General features: G+C 38.1%; 1 protein-coding gene and 1 pseudogene across 1 annotated transcript in view; one reads left to right on the forward strand and one right to left on the reverse strand.

The window, feature by feature from the left end:
• The first annotated feature begins 7,602 nt into the window (after positions 1-7,602).
• Positions 7,603-8,362, forward strand: LOC138147165 (nucleoside diphosphate kinase B pseudogene; annotated as a pseudogene).
• Positions 8,363-10,715: 2,353 nt separating this feature from the next.
• The window catches only part of CERCAM (cerebral endothelial cell adhesion molecule), a 62,067-nt gene continuing 57,103 nt past the window's right edge, over positions 10,716-15,679 (reverse strand). Inside the window, exon 13 of the mRNA XM_069069491.1 lies at positions 10,716-10,734. The gene's annotated coding sequence lies outside the window, so the exon portion shown is untranslated. The remainder of the gene's footprint in view (positions 10,735-15,679) is intronic.

A 15,679-nucleotide genomic window follows, 5' to 3' on the forward strand; every position in this document is an offset into this window, starting at 1 on the left:
CAACAATGTTTCATTGATCCTCTTTTCCATTTTTTAACCAATACCAATTGTTTGTTTGTTTTTGATGTTTGCTATTTTGTAATAGTTTGAAATCAGGAGTCCTTCTTTCTTCCTACCTTTTTCATGATTTCCTTTGCTATTCTATATCTTTTATTTCTCCAAATGAATTTTGTTATTATTTCATCAGGTTCTGTAAGTTATCACTTTGGAAGCTTGATTGGTATGTCATTAGAACGATCAGTTAACTTTGGTGATATTGTCATTTTTTGAATTAAATTGACCCAGCCATGAGCACTGGATATTCCTCCAACTATTTAAGTTGTTCTTTATTTCTTTAAGGGGCATTTTGTAATTAAATTGCAATTAAATGTAGATTGATTCTCAACTGTTTTGTGCATTTTGTAGTTATTTTTAATGGAATTTCCCTCTTATCTAGCCTTTTGGATTTTGTTGTTTTTAGATAGAAATGTAGTTGATCTTGTAGGTTTATTCATAGCCTACACTTTGCTGAATCTATTAATTGCTCCAGTTATTTCTTTGATAATTCCCTAGGATTTCCTATGTAAAACTATCATGTTATCAGTAAATAGGGATAGTTTTATCTGCTCTATGCCTTTAATTTCTTTTTTCTTATTGCTATTACTAGCATTTCTAGAACTATATCAAGTAATAGTGAAAGGAATGGACTTCACTGCTTTATTCCTCTATTTTTGGGGAAAGCTCCTAGTATATACTCTTTGCATGTGAATCTTGCTTTTAGTTTTAGACAGATACTTTTTGTTATATTTTTTTAAAATCCCTTTATGCTATAGGGTTTTTCACAGAAACAAATTGTACTCTGTCAAAAGCTTTTCCTACATGTCTTCAGACAGTCATATGGTTAAAGAGTTTTTTTTAATATGATTAATTATGTTGATTGTTTTCCTGTTGTTGAACCATCCTTGAATCCTGTTATAAATCCAATTTAGTCATAATGAAAGATTTCTTGGATAAGTGGTGATAGTCTGACATTGGTCTATAATTCTTTGTTTGCTTTACCTTGGTTAGTTGTGAGGGCTTATGGAAAATTATGTCAAAATTTGGTTGCCCATAGAAGTTCATCAGCACTGCACGTCAGTTTCATGACAGCATGCTTGCCCGGGTTTTAAATAATGGACAATGCTCTCATGCCTTCCCAGTTACCAATGGAATGACACAAGGCTGTGTGCTTGCTCTTATGCTTCTTAACATGATGTTTTCAGCCATGTTGTCAAATGCTTTCAGTGAGGATAAACACAGCATCAAGGTCAGCTATCTCACTGATGGTAAATTCTTCAATTTGAAAAAGGCTACAAGCCAAGACCAAAGCAGAGGGAGTGTTGGTGCATGATTTTCAGTTTGCGGATGATTGGGCACTCAGTGCAGCCTCTGAAGCTGAGATGAGACAAAGTATGGATCAATTCTCTGCTGCTTGTGGTTATTTGGGCCTAACAATTAACACCAAGAAAATACAGGTGCTCTGTCAGCCACCACCACGCCATCCATATGTGGAACCATTGGTTATAGAAAGTGGAGAAGTTTTGAATGCTGTTGATAAGTTCACTTACCTTGGTAGTACACTTTCCAGGGATGTACACATTAATAATAAGGTTGACACACTCATTGCTAGAGCTAGCTCAGTGTTTCGGAGGCTCCAAAGGAAAGTATGGGAGAGAAGAGGTATTAGACTGACTGCCAAACTGAAGGTCTACAGAGCCATCGTACCGACCTCATTGTTGTATGCCTGTGAAACTTGGATAGCCTACCAGCGCTACTCCAGGAAACCGAATCACTTCCATTTGAATTGTCTTAGGAAGATTCTGAAGATCACCTAGCAGGATAAGGTACGAGATCCTGAGGTCCCTACTCAAACTAAACTGCCAAGCATTCAAACACAGCTTCAGAGAGCACAGTTCTGATGGGCTGGCTATGATATTAGAATGCAAATTGTATGCTTACCAAAGACTGTTTTATGGAGAACTCACACAGGGCAAACAGTGGTGGCCAGAAGAAGCAATACAAGGACACTCTCAAGGTCTCTCTCAAGAACTTTGGAATTGATTGTGTGACACGGGAGACACTGGCACAGGACTGCTCAGCATAGCGTGCCCACATCAGAGCAGGTGCTGTGCTCTATGAGCAAAGCAGAATTGAGACAGCTCAAAGGAAACGCAGGATGTGCAGATTTGGAGAATCTACCCCAAATGTTCACATGGACTATTTGTGCCCAGCCTATGGTAGAACATTCAGAGCTCGTATTAGTCTGATCAGCCACAGTCAGACACACTGAAGCTTGACTTTAACATAGTGATGTCACTTAGGCCTTCTTCGAGAAGAAAGGACAACAACCACCACCTACTTTACTCTTCCCTGTTGTATTAGGACTGTACTAGACTCGTAAAAGGAGTTTGATAGAATTTTTCTTTCTCTATTTTAGAGAATAATTCATGTGGCTTTGGTATTAGATGTTCTTTTAAAATGGGTTAGATTTCTCCTATAAATCAAGCATGGTCAGGTGTCAGAATGGATTTGAGAGATCATCTTAGTCCAATCTCCAATTTTTTTTTAACTGAGATAGTATAGGTCAGTCAGAATGGAAATGTGACTTATGGCTGCACAGCAAAATGTAAACTACCTTGACTAAATGTAAACAGCAAAAGAAGTTTCAACTATCCCATGGGAAAACTTGCACATGACCCTGAGCCATCCTGGCACTTATTCCTTCTTTGTTCTGTTTCTATATAATACGTGCCCTGGTCTAGGCTTGGTTCAGGGGTCCAGGATGTGGTCCTGCTGCAGCCCAGGATGACTGGTCTATTGTGAGTAAAATCCCCCAATTTAAACTAATTAACCCTAATAAAACCTATTAATAACCAAGCTGGTATGGGCCCTTCTTTCTTTGGTGTCTCAGTATTCTCTTGGAGGATATGCCCTACAATTGGCATAATTAGAGCAGAACAGATCTGCCTCCTTAACATTTGACATTGTTCACAAGATAGTCTGCCCCCTTACAGGTGTAAACTATGTCACAAGAGAGGAAATGCCATGTCTAAGTGATAGTCAGTGGCAGTATCAAGACTACAGTCTAGATCTCTTGACTAAAGGATCTTTGCTTCTTGGGAAGACATTCCAGGTAAAGTATTCTTATATTCTGTATTTGTATTGCTGGATGTATTGCTTGGATCTGGATGGCTCACTTTCAGGGACCCTTCTCACATTGGAGAGTGAAGAGGTAGGCTATACTAAAAATGATAACATTAATATTAATGCTTCACATTTTATATAGCATTTTCACAGTTCCCAAATTATCCTCTCTTCCAAATAGTTTCCATATGTCCAATCATTCAGTTAACAAGCATTTATTCATCAACTATGTCCCAGGCATTGTGCTAGCTAGGCACTAAGCATACAAACACAATAAGTCTCCCCTCCTCTTTCTCCCTCTTCCCTCTTCTTTGTCTGTTGAGTGAAATGTGTTTCTGTGTGTGTGTGTGTGTATTGTGTGTTTATTCTTCTCTCCTTTCACCAGTTCAAATGAAAGTGAGTGAACTTGTGTTTTTTAACTATAGCTGTAGCACTATCAGTTTTGTGATATTGGCAAACTCATGTTAGAAGTTCCCTGAGGACACTGCCCAAAGTGGCTGTTTGGGAAAACTTAAAAGGTAAATTGGGTATCTAGATTGTACAAAATATCATAGCCCAGGAAGGATTTCTATTGGGTCTTATGCCCTAAAAACCCTCATTCCCTTTTCTTTGGTGTTGAATTCCTCCCCATTCTTTAAAATCCATATCAAATACGACCTCTTGAAGGAAACCTGCTTTCCTATCTCAACCCCATCATTTGGACCTCACATAAGTACTTCTTTCACATCAATCTAGTCATTTATTATATGTAATCCTTAAATCAGAGACTAATGGAATTAAGGTATTCTTTGAAGAATGTTTTCTCTCTCTTGGCTCCTACTCAGGAAACTAAGAACCATGTATACTCCCTAGAACTCAGGAACACTTCCCCAGTATACTAAGGTCAATTCCGTACTTCAGAAACATAATTCACAATACAACAAAAAAAATTTATTAAAAGAAATACTAAACATAAATCATCTAATGGGCAACCATTAGCCCAAAAGAGACAAAAAAGAATCTCCAGTCATTTACAATCCTAAGTAAAGACCTCTGGAGGGATGGACTACTTCCTACTCTCTTCACCCCACAGAATCTTGTTTTTACTCCCTGACAAATCAGAGATTTTGAGATGGAGAGATATCATGAGGGGGATCATAGAATCATAAATTTTAAAGTTGGAAAAGTCATTCAAATTTGTTGTATTCGACCCCTGAGTGCCAAACCAGAAGCAATGGGAAGAAATTACAGTGAGGAAATTTTAGACTTGATGTCAAGTAATTAGAGTTGCTCAAAAGTGGAATGATCTGCCTTAGGAGATGGTGAGCTCTCTCTTCTTTGTGGTCTTCAGAACAAAGCTGGATGACTGCTTGTCAGGTATGTTATAGGTAAATGTTATATATATAAAGAATTGTTATATTCTTTTTTTTTTAAGCAATCGGGGCTAAGTAACTTGCTCAAGGTTACACGGCCAGGTGTTTCTGGGTGGGTGCTAAGTGCCTGGGCCCGAATTCGATTCCCACTTCATCTCGACATTGGAGCCAGTGCTCTTACTCGCTGTGCTACCTGGACGCCCCAAAGATTGATCTGGGACTAGGACAGGTCCCTGAGCTTTTCTTTTTTTTTTTTTTTTTGGAGGGCAATTGGGGTTAAGTGACTTGCCCAAGGTCACATGACTAGTTTTTGTGTTATGTGTCTGAGGCTGGATTTGAACTCAGGTCCTCCTGACTCCAGGGCTGGTGCTCTATTTACTGAGCCACTCAGACACCCCTGTTCTATTCCTTTTAAGATTTCATATTCATAATTTGTAAAAGTAATAACCATAATCATAGCATTTTTAATCTAGTAGATGGACTTGTTTTTTCCACTACGAAGTTTCTCAAAACCTAGTATCATTAATTATATTACTGCTAGTAATTTTTTTTTACTGGTAGTCAAGATGAATATTTTTGTTTTTTATAACAGCTCCTGAAAAAACTCATTTCACACAAATAAGATGCTACTAACAGTAATAAAATATGTATTGCATTGCTAAATCAGGGGAGAGGATTCTGAAAAATGGCAGAGTAGGTAAAAAAAAAAACTTTGGGCTCTCCAAATTTCCTCCACAAAAAAAGACAGAACATTACCTCAGAGCAGCAGAAATAAAACATAGTTCAAAGCAGCTGTCCTCCTAAGACAATTTGAGAAGACCTCAAGACTCTACCTTCAGGGGCAATGGTTAACCCTGAGTGAAGTGCAAACACCTCCAAACTCTGCAGAATCAACAAACAACAAGCCCTTGGGGCAGCTGGGTTGAGAGGCAGTTTCACTTTAGAAACTTTCATCTCCCAGACAGTATGAGGGTTCTGACTGCTGAGTAGAAGATTGAAAGACCTTCAGTCGTGGAGGGATACCAAGCACAGCTGTGTTGACCAGACACAACCTGGGCTGGGGCTGCAAGGAGGGGCTAGCACACACCTGGTGAGTACAGTAATAAGGGGTAGGGACCCTGTTGGCTTTGGTCACTTGCAGGAAAGAAGAGTCCCTGGTTCCAGTTCCAGTGCAGAGAGGACAGCTGGACCAGAGGGACCACAAGGAGCAAGATCATTTGCAGGACAGTGTGGCTGGAGGCTCGAGCTGTGGCTTAGGAGTGGAGAGGAGAGCCAAAGGTTGGGTCCTGAGACAGAAAATAACAGTAAAAAGGACCTGAGACTTGGGACATTATTCCCTATACGTTGAGACTACAATTTGGTTATACTAGTAGCTGCTAAAAACAAAACAAAACAATAAATAAGTAAACAAATAAATAGAAATGAATAAGCAAAGGAGAAGGAACCCAATCATAGATATTTACTATGGAGATAGAGAAGATTTGAACTCATATTCAGAGGAAGATAATGGAACTTAAAAAAACATTCCTTTTTCAGTGAGAAGCATTAAATGGCCCCAACCACAAAAAGAATTCCTTGAAGAACTTAGGGAGGGTTTTAATAATCAAATAAGAGAGATTTAAGAAAAATTAGAGAAAAAATAAGAGCAACCCAAGAAAATTATGAAAAGTCAACCAATTAGAAATGGAGAATCAAAAACTTAAGGAAGAAGGCAATTCCTTGAAAACTAGAATTGGGCAAGAGGAAGCTAATGTTCTTTAACACCAAGAAATCATAAAACAAAGTCAAAAGAATGAAAAAATAGGAGAGAAAGTGAAACATCTCATTAGTAAAACCACAGATCCTGGGGAACAAATTGAGGAGAAATAAAAATATAAGAACAGTGGACTACCTGAAAATTATGATGAAAAAAAAAAAACAGTCGATACAGTATTACAAGAAATTGCCCTGTAGAAATTGCCAAGTAAAATTGCCCTGAAGTTCTAGAACAAGAAGGCAAAGCAGAAATAGAAAAAATCCACTGATCACCACCTGAAAAAGATGCCAGGAGGAAAACTTACAGGAATATTATAGCCAAGTTTCAAAGCTTCCAAGGTAAGGGAAAAATATTGGAAGCAACAAGAAAAAAATCTAAATAACTTGGAGCTACAATAAGAATTACACAAGACCTATCAGTTGCTATGTTAAAGGACCATAGGTCTTGGAATTCTATATTTGGTAGAGCAAAAGAGCTGGGATTATGAGTAAGGGTAATTTACCCAGCAAAGTGTATAGTCCTAAATGAAGGGAAAAAATGGGTATTTGACATACTCAAAGACTTTCAGATTTTTGTGACAAAAAACTCCAGAACTTAAGGGAAATTTTGAATATAACATTCAGGAGAAATATATGACAAACATTAAAGACCTATTATAAGGAACTCAATAAAGTCAAATTGTTTACATTGTATATGTGAAAATATTAGCAGCAGTATTATGATTGTCATCGTTATTTGGGTAGTTTGAAAGAAAGGTGTGGGCTGAACTGAGTAGGATGGGGTGATTCTAAAAAAATAAAACTGTGGGGAGAGATAAAAAAAAAGTAGTTATACAAATAAGGCAAAAAGGAAAAACTGATACAGAAAAAGCTAGAAGGAGGGAGGGAGGGTAGTGCTGAAACCTTATTATCATCAGGAATGGGTTAAAGAGGGAACACCATATAAATCTAGAAGGGTATAAAGGTCTTCTAAATTCATAAAAAAAAAAGTAAGGGGGCAAGGGAATAGGGTGGGAGGAGAGGATAAAGGAGGACTTAAGGGACTCTTAGAGGAGTGAGTATGTTAAGGAACAGAAGGGCAAGGTAGCAGGTAAAAGTAAAGCAGAGGAATGAGGAGAAATAAATTTGGGGTGAGAAGGATAGTGAGGACAAATAGGAAACAGGAAAATGCACAAAAAAGTAATTGCAGATTAGAATGTGAATGGAATGAATTTACCAGTAAAATGGAAATGGATAGCAGATTAAAAATCTGAATTCAACAATATGTTGCTTTCAGGAAACATAAAAACGAGAGATACACACAAAGATAAAAATAAAGGGCAGTAGAGACTCCTGGGGCTCCAGCCTCCTTCTCTGCCGCAGCCATAGACTCCTCTTTCTCCTGCTCCATCCCGATCCTCCCTGGACCATGGCCAACACCGAGCACACTTTCATTGCCATCAAGCCTGACGGCGTCCAGCCGGGCCTGGTCGGGGACATCATCAAACGCTTTGAGCAAAAGGGATTCCGTCTCGTGGGCATGAAGTTCCTTAGGGCCTCAGAGGAATCTGAAACAGCACTATGTTGACCTGAAGGACAGGCCATTTTTCCCTGGGCTTGTGAAATATATGAACTCGGGGCCTGTTGTAGGTTTGGGAGGGCTTAAATGTGGTGAAGACAGGCAGAGTGATGCTGGGAGAGACCAACCCAGCTGATTCCAAGCCAGGAACCATTCGTGGGGACTTCTGCATTAAAGTTGGCAGGAACATCATTCATGGCAGTGATTCTGTAAAAAGTTCTGAGGAGATCAGCCTGTGGTTTAAGCTAGAAGAACTGGTTGATTATAAGTCTTGTGCTCATGACTGGGTCTATGAATAAGGGTTTTAAAAGTGGATATATAGTGGACCTACTCCTTTTAGTAGCTGTGGTATGCGTGTGTATGTGTATGTATGTCTCCATCCCTGAATACAACATTTCATGCCAGGGGATTGAAAGGAATTGGAACCATCATTTTCTAAAACAGCCCTGTAATCCTGTTCAATAAAGCCTTGGAAATAAGGGGTTAAAAAAAAAAAAAAGGCAGTAGTAGAATTTAGAATGTAAAAAAAGCAGGGATAGTAATCATGATCTCAAAGTTAAAGTTAAAATAGAGTTAATCAGGGGTGGCTAGGTGGCACAGTGAGTACAGTACCGGCCCTGCAGGCAGGAGGACCTGAGTTCGGATTTGACTTCAGACATTTAACACACACGCAAAAAAAAAAAAAAATCGGCAATATTATTCAATATTATTTTATACCATTTAAAATACCCAGTGTATACCTGAGTGTGTACCTTCCAAAACAGACACAGGAACTATATGAACATAAACATAAAACTTTTTATATAAATAAACTCAGGTCTAAATAATTGAAGTAATGTTTATAATTTTTAAAATGACAATTTTACCTAACATTTATTTATTCAATGTCATCCCAATTAAACTACCATGAAATTATTTTACTGGGTTAGAAAAAATAGTAACAAAGTTCATTTGGAAGAATGAAAAGGTCAGGAACTTCGAAGTAACCAGGGGAAAAAGATGTGAAGGAAGTAGATTCAGTAGTATCAGACCTTAAACTATATTATGAAGTGAGAACATTGTTGAAATGTAAAAATAATTTTGGTTATTTTAAATTGTTCTTGTATAAATAAAACCTATGTAGCCAAGAATAGAAGGAATGCAGAAAATGAGGGAAAACAACTTTTATAGATAGTCTCTCAGATTGGATGTGATTGGTTTGGAATATTGCTGTGGTGTAAGAAATGATGAGCTGGTTGATTTAGAAAAACAGAAAAATTTGAACTTATGAAGGAAGATGCTATCCACCTTCAGAAATACAGATGATAGGAAGAAATAAGCATAGTATGGTCTTACATAAATGTGTCCGACATATATATATATATATATATATATATATATATATAATGTCCACACTTAATTTCAGCCTTCATTAGGCTTGTGGGGGAAGGGAGGGGAAAAAAGTAAAAAGTACACAGCAGAGAACAAAAGAAAACCCAGAAAGAAGCAAAGAAAACCTGGGCAGCTTTGAAAACAATGTGTAGTATTTATTATATAGGTTTTCTTGAAATAGAAATTTATTATTTTATATTAAATCCTATCTTATGATATGTTGGGTAAATGGCAATGTTTTGGGGGTGTTTTCCTCATTTTGTATTTAAGTTTAAAATAAAAAAGATATCTGAAAAAAACCCTTTATTCCTATATAGTAACAATAATAAGATTTGTAGGTTCAAATGCTTATTTCAATATCTCATCTCAAGAAAAATCCATTAATCCTTCTTGTTCAGTTGGAATAAGATTCAATGGATCTTCATCCATGGCAAAAAGGGCTCCTTATCTACTTGTATATAGAAATGTATTTGTGTAGACTTGTCAAATGATTAAATAAGCAGTTTTTTAAAATTTGCTTCATTTGCAGTGTAGGTATTTTTTTGTAAAGAGGAAAGCATATCAAAATATAGTTTTGTAAATTTATTATCCATAGCTTCTTTTCATAAATGTAGCCACTTTCTCTTTCTAGATCAGAATTTGAATTTGAAGAATTTGCAGTTAGAGTTTTCAATTTTGCAAAAATATCCAACAAACATACAAATCTTAGGAAGAAAAGTTTGTTTTAAAATTAATTTCCTCTATCTTTATTATTGTCACTAGGATCATTGGTAACTTTCTTTTAGCTCAAACACCTTTCAAAGTACTTTGTCATGAGAAAGCCAATATGTTTTGCAATAACATAAATGTAGGCTCTGTTCTTTCTCCAGACTGTCATATATTATGCAAAAAGCCTTTTAATGGACTGCATTTTAAAAACTGTGCTCTATTTTGAAATTAATACCAAATAAAATGTGCATTTCCTCATTCATATTAGAACAAAAATAGGAGGATTATGCGTAAGCAAATCTCTATTATCTGCTTTTTTTCTTTACTGTGTACTTTTTACTTTATTTTTCCTCCTTCCCACTACTCCCTAAAGAGGACTACAATTAAATGAAGATAGATAGATAGATAGATACACACACATATACCACATATATATATATATAATATATACACATGTATAATATATATACATAGGTATATACATAGATATCTATAATCATACACATATACAGTCATACACATATATGTAAGATCATACTATACTTATTTCTTCCTATCATCTGTTTCTCTAAAGGTGGATAGCATCTTCCTTCATAGATCCAAGTCTTTCAAATTTTTCTAAATCAACCAATCACAAGCCACTGTTAATAAATCAAGCCAGTACCTTTTATGGATACCTCATTTTCATACATATCTAAGGGAATGAAATGATCATGAAAAAGACAATAAGTAATGGGAGAAACCAGTCTTTCAGTTTTCTGGCAACCTGGAGTGGGGGGGGGAGTTGTAACCAGTCTGGAGAAGAGGCTCCTCTCTCTGACTCCATCCCTGGAAGATAGAAAAGACAGAGAATGAGTAAGATGGGCAGTTAGAGGGAGAAAGGTAAGGGACTTGGGGTGTGTTTAGTCTTACTAGTGCACCCAATCACCTACTAATAGGTTCCGATCAGCCTCTTAATTCCTAGTTTCTGTCCGCAGCAGCAGCAGCTCACCAACATAGTCCTGAGGACTGCAGCATTTGCAAGAAATATAGTACCCATGCTGGATGTTATCTCTCTAACCTTTCATTCCTCTGAAAGCTTCTCAAAATGGATACTTTTCATCTCTCTTCCAAAAAAGACAAATCAGACAAAACTTTGGAACAAAAATCTGGCATGGCTGATGCCCGGTCCTCCTAACTCCCTGTGCCATTGTTCACTACCTGGACAGTTATATAAAGAATTACACATACAATACTAAAGGGAAGGAAGGGAAATAAGCATTTATATAGTGCCTACTGTGTATCAGGCATTGTGCTAAGTGCTTTTTACAATTAGTATCTCATTTGAGCCTCACAACCCTGCAAGGTAGATGCTATTATCTGCATTTTACAACTGAGGCAAAGTGACTACCCAGGATCCCTCAGTAAGTATCTGAGGCTGGATTTGAACTCAGATCTTCCTGACTCCAGGCCCAATTGTACCACCAGCTGCTTAATATTACATGTGAACTGAATTCTGGAATATATGCCCTTTCCCTTCTCCCTTTCTCTATCTGTGTATAGTAAGTATGTTCTTGTCTATGCCAGAGCCAGGCTACTTACCTCTCTCCCTTAGGGTACTAGAGATACTGTCAGGGGTAATGGAGAGGAATATGTTCTCTAATGCTACCAACTTGAGCCATCACAGGTTGTGCTTCCTTCTACAGTCAGGTGCCAGTGACGCATGCCCCAATTCCATTCAACTACTTGACATCGATTAGCCTTTTTTTTTTTTTAAATATAGCAATGACAGAACAAACTCCCTACCCTAGTACCTGGATGGCACCTTCTCCCCTATACCACCACCCTCTCTGGGGACAGTGGGCTCAGAATTAGCAAGTTTTACATAGCATTGGTCCTGCTATCTTGACATCTAAATTTAGTATTAAATACAGCCGAGTCTTCAGATCTCTACTATAAATAGGCTGAGTCCTGTATTCCTGCCACTCTGTGCTCTTTGGGGCATAGATGCTGTGTTGGCTGCAAAATCTGACATGGATTTTAAGTCCCAGATTCCCTGAGGCTCTTCTGACCTTTCAAAACTCACAAGGTTGGAGCCTCCAAACTAATTGCCTTCCCCTGAAACTGAAAAGAACATATGGCAAAGCAAAAGAACTATACTTCTTTTTATAGAGCCCCATGTCAACCCCAATAGGAGAAAGTCCAAAGCCTCTCCTCATACAACATTTTCTCTGCTCAGATGCCATTAACAAAGGAATCAAAAGAAGAAAGAGTGACTGAAGGGAATTTGTGGCCTTCCAAGGACTGCTCACTAGTGCCTTTTGAAGGCATCCCAATTCCATCTCCACAGCCATAGAACCTACTATTCACCACACAGTTTGCAGACTTTTGTGTCTATAAATGCACCAAGGCATTTCCATTACATGTCATGACTCTCCTTGAAGCAGGCTACCCAGCCTCTATCCTTGGGGAGACACCATCAGAGACCCTCTATGCATGGACCAGACCCTGTAATACATGGAACTAAGGAAGATAAAATTATCTGACTCAAAGAAATCTCACAGTAAAGTAATACAGATTATGCCATGGAAAAATTACCCTAAAGACAGGTAGAAGAGTCAGGGAAACTGTAAACAAAAGTACATGTCTCATTTGTCTCCACAAAAGGGCCCTCATCTCCCCTTCAAGCACTTGGGCTAACAAGAGTTGAAGATAGTTTATTTAAACAATAAAAACAGAAAGGGAGATGCTAAGGTTATGGACAGTCAAGATAAACTTTCTCCATCCTTCCTACTTTTTTCTGATGTAGTACCTTTTTTCTTTTTTTTTCTTTTCCTTTTATTTTTTTGCTAGAGCACTTTTTCTTGTTGTTCAGTTAGATTCGACTCTCCATGGACGAAGGAAAATGAATCTTCCTGACTCCAGGGCCAGGACTCTATCCACTGAGCCACCTAGCTAGCCCCAAGAGGTCAGAGTCAATTTTCTCCACTCATTTTCCCCTTCTCCCCGCACCCCCTTCAAAACCCTGGAACTATGTAGTCCAAATGACTCACATTACTAGTGAAGAGCAGGGTCATGCCCCCCTTCTGGGACTTTCTGTTTCCCAGTTTAGGCCCTTCTTCTGGTCCTCAGTTCCATTGTTCCTTTCTTTTCTTTTTTTTTTTTTTAAAGCAATAGGGGTTAAGTAACTTGCTCAAGGTTACACGACCAGTTATTTCTGGGTGTGGTGCTGAGTATCTGAGCCCAGATTTGATCCAGGTCATCCCGACACTGGAGCCGGTGCTCTTACTTGCTCAGCCACTTAGTCACCCCTCCATTTTTCCTTTCTGACTGATCTTTCTTTCCTATTTCAACATTCAAACACCTCAAGGTGGTTTGGGAGTGGGAGGGAGGGGAATGATAGGCGAGAACCACTATGTAAATGCAGCAGCCTTTAGCATAGGCCTTTCTTCAAGTCTACACACAACAGCATTCCACTCTGGCATTAGCTCCCTCCCTCCAGAAATCTTACAAATGTAGCATTCAGTGTTTCTCTCTCTCTCTCTCTCTCTCTCTCTCTCTCTCTCTCTACCTCCAAATACCTCTAGGGGTTCTCGCCTATCCCTCCTCCCCCTCTCCCTCCCCCCCACTGGAACCTTCAGATCTAAATGATGTAATTCACTTTAAATATCCTCTGTGGCCTTGTGGAGGCTCTCATGTAAAGAAACTCCCCTCTTGCAGTACAACATGGGAGTCTTGTGCATGGGGTAGGAGATGCTTATCCTACCCTCGTGTTGCATACATGCTAATTAAAAATTTGCAGTCCCTGGTAATTATTCTAGGCAATTCCATATAATCTAATGTATATATTATGCAATATCTGTGTACAGAAAAGGTCTCAATCAATAAACATTAAATTCATGTTCATGTGCCAAGCACTGTGCTAGAATATAAATACCAGTAATGAAACAGTTCCTACCCTCAAAGAGCTTACATTTTATCAGGGGAAATACTACTTACATAAGTGGATACAAAATATATACAAAGTAAATAAAAAACAATTTCAGGATTAGGGGCAACAGAAGCTAAGCAAAGAGTTTATGGAGGAGGAGCATTTGAACCTAGCTTTGAAGGACACTTTGAAGGAGTTTTAAGAGGTAGCCATGAAGAAGCATGGGCCAGGGAGGACAGCCTGCATGAAGTCCCAGAGTTTGGAGATGGACTATTGTGTGTGAGCAAGAGCAAGGCAGCCAGTATCTTACATCAGGCCATCCCACTTTTAGAGACCTTTGTTAGGAGGTTTTTCCTACATCGAGGCTATATGTGCTCCTTTGCAGTTTATTCTCTATTGTTCCAGGTTCTCCTCTATGGGACCAAACAGAGTAAGTCTTAAGCCTCTTTTAAAAAAAAATTAAAATTTATTTTATTTTCAGATGAAGATAAACCTTCTCTCTCTTCCACCTTCCATTCCCTTCCACTCCTTGGAGAATGCAAGAAAATTAAAAAAAAAAACAATTGCAAACATATAATTAAGAAAACAAATATCTGCATTGACTATATTAAAAAAAATTGTCTAAAATATACCCTGAGTTCATCACTTCTCTTTCAGGACATGGGTAGCATGTTTCATCATGAGTCCCCTGGAGTTGTAGTTGGTTTTTGTGCTGATTAACACTCCTAAGTCTTCCAAAATTGTTTGTCTTCACAATATTGTAGTCATTATATAAGTTGTTCTGGTTCTGCTCCCTCTGAATTTGGGACGACTTGTATGAATTAATTCTTTTTGGAGGGCAATTAGGGTTAAGTGACTTGCCCAAGGTCACATGGCTAGTTTTTGTGTTAAGTGTCTGAGGCCAGATTTTAACTCAGGTCCTCCTGACTCCAAGGCTGGTGCTCTATTAGCTGTGCCACCTAGCCTAATTCTTACAATAGTATTCCATCACATTCATATACATTACTTGTTCAGCCATTCTTCAGCTGATGGGCATCCCCTTGGTTTCCAATTCTTTGCCACCACAAAAAAAAAAAAAAACAGTAAATATTTTGTATGTATGGTTCCTTCTCCTCTTTGACTTCTTTGAATTATAACTCCAATTCTTTTCCCACATAACAATCCTACAAATAATTAAAACAATTATTATGTGCCTATAGGTTTTTTTCCTTCAAACTCAACTCCAGTTCTTTCAACTATAACTTATATAACATGAACTTGTGGCCCTTAATCATCCTGGTTGCTCTTTTCTGTACACTTTGCTGCTTATCAATGTCCTTCTTATACTGTGTTACACAAGACTGAGTACAGTACATGAAATGTCGTCTAACTGCAGTGGATTACCAAGAGACTGTTACTGCCTTATTCCTGGAAGCTATGCCTCTCAATGCACCCCAAGATAGACTTATTAAAACCGAAAGATCACAAATTCATAAATAGTAATTATAACTTTGAATGTAAATGGCATGAACTGAACCATAAAATGAAAATAGCAGGATGGATTAAAAATCAGAGTCCGGGGGCGGCCAGGTAGCACAACAAGTAAGAGCACCGGCTCCAGTGTTGGGATGACCTGGGGATCGAATCTGGGCTCAGACACTTATTACCCACCCAGAAACACCTGGCTGTGTAACCTTGAGCAAGTTACTTAACCCCAATTGCTTTAAAAAAAATCAGAGTCCCACAATACGTTGTTTATAAGAAAAACATTTAAGAATGAGAGATACTGTATCAGCAATGCCATATTCACAATGCCTATAGAGATGACAAATATGCTGATATAATTATCCATCACAAAATACATCAGGTTTACCATTTGGGGAA

This window comes from Petaurus breviceps, unplaced genomic scaffold (assembly GCF_028583685.1).
Source record: "Petaurus breviceps papuanus isolate PSGF00001 unplaced genomic scaffold, PetGlider_PUasm1.0 90779, whole genome shotgun sequence".
Taxonomy (NCBI): domain Eukaryota; kingdom Metazoa; phylum Chordata; class Mammalia; order Diprotodontia; family Petauridae; genus Petaurus; species Petaurus breviceps.